Source organism: Rhinolophus sinicus, chromosome 4, assembly GCF_057876585.1.
Source record: "Rhinolophus sinicus isolate RSI-liver-muscle chromosome 4, RSI-T2T, whole genome shotgun sequence".
Taxonomy (NCBI): Eukaryota; Metazoa; Chordata; class Mammalia; order Chiroptera; family Rhinolophidae; genus Rhinolophus; species Rhinolophus sinicus.
Window position 1 is genome coordinate 67,303,642 of NC_142504.1, and position 2,085 is coordinate 67,305,726.

Genomic DNA, 2,085 nt, shown 5'->3' on the forward strand with positions numbered 1-2,085 from the left:
GTTGTTGAGTTGTATGAGTTCCTTGTATATTTTTGGATACTAGCCCCTTATCAGAGGCACTGTTTGCAAAAATCTTCTCCATTCAGTTGGTTGCCTCTTTATTTTGTTGATGGTTTCTTTTGCTGTGCAGAGCTTTTAAGTTTGATATTGTCCCATTCATGTATTTTAGCTTTTACTTCTATTGCCTTTGGAGTCAAATTTATAAAATGCTCTTTGAAACCAAGGTCCATAAGTTTAGTACCTATGTTTTCTTCTATGCAGTTTATTGTTTCAGGTCTGATGCTTAAGTCTTTGATCCATTTTGAATTAATTTTGGTACATGGTGACAGATAGCAGTCCAGTTTCATTCTTTTGCACGTGGCTTTCCAATTCTTTTAGCATTATTTGCTGAAGAGGCTGTCTTTTCTCCATTGTATGCTTTTGCTTCTTTGTCAAACATCATCTGTCCATATTTATGTGGGTTTATTTCTGGGTTCTCAATTCTATTCCATTGGTCTATGTGTCTGTTTTTCTGCCAATACTATGCTCTTTTGATTATTGTTGCCCCGTAGTACAAGCTAAAGTCAGGGAATGTGATTCTTCCAGTATTGTTCTTTTTTCTTAAGATTGCTTTGGGTATTCGGGGTCTTTTGTGGTTCCAAACAAGTCTGATGACTTTTTGTTCTATTTCTTTAAAAAATGTCATTGGGATTTTGATGGGGATTGCATTGACTCTGTACATTGCTTTTGGCCATTTTGACTATGTTGATTCTTCCAATCCATGAACATGGAAAGACTTTCCATTCCTTTGTGTCTGCTTCAATTTCTTTTAAAAATGTCTTATAGTTTTCACTACATAAGTCTTTCACATCCTTGGTTAAGTTTATTCCTAGGTATTTTATTCTTTTTGTTGCAATTGCAAAAGGACTTGTTTTTTTAATGTCTTTTTCTGAGATTTCGTTGTTAATATATAGGAATGCAATGGAATTTTGTATGTTGATTTTGTAGCCAGCAACTTGACTGTTTTCGTTTATTGTTTCTAATAAACAATAAGTGGAGTCTTTAGGGTTTTCTATATATAGCATTCACATCATCTGCAAAGAGTGCCAATTTAACTTCTTCATTCCCAATTTGGATGCATTTTATTTCTTTCTCTTGCCTGATTGCTCTGGAGAGGACTTCCGACACTGTGTTGAAAAGCAGAGGAGATAGGGGACAGCCCTGTCTTGTTCCTGAACATAGAACAAAGGGCTTCAGGTTTTCACCATTAATTACGATATTAGTTGAGGGTTTGTCATGTATGGCCTTTATTATGTTGCGGTATTGTCCTTCTATACCTATTTTATTAAGTGCTTTAATCATAAATGGATGTTGTATCTTGTCAAACGCTTTTTCTGCATCAATTAATATAATCATATGAATTTTGTCCTTTATTTTGTTTATGTGATGTAGCACATTGATGGATTTGCATATGTTGAACCATCCTTGTGCCTGTGAGATGAACCCCACTTGGTCATGATGAATACTCTTTTTAATGTATTGTTGCATTCAATTTACTAGAATTTTGTTTAGGATTTTTGCATCTGTATTCATCAGAAATATTGGTCTGTAGTTTTCTTTTTTTGTGTGTTATCAGGTTTTGGTATCAGGGTAATGTTGGCCTCATAAAATGAGTTAGGAAGTATTGTCTCTTCTTCAGATTTTTGGAAGAGTTTGGGTAGGACAGGTATTAGACCCTCTTTGAAGGTTTGGTAGAATTCACTAGTGAAGCCATCTGGTCCCAGACTTTTGCTTTTGGGAAGGTTTTGGGTGACTGATTCAATTTCCTTACTGGTGATCGGTCTATTTAGATTTTCCAGTTCTTCATGATTCAGCCTAGGAAGGCTATATGTTTCTAAGAACTTGTCCATTTCTTCTAGGTTATTGAATTTGGTGGCATATAATCCTTCATAGTATTCTTGGATGATCCTTTGTATTTCTGTGGCATCCGTGATAACTTCTCCTCTTTCATTTCTGATTTTATTAGTGTCTTTTCTCTTTTTATCTTAGTGAGGTTAGCCAAGGGTTTGTCAATTTTACTAACCTTTTCAAAGAACCAGCTCTTTG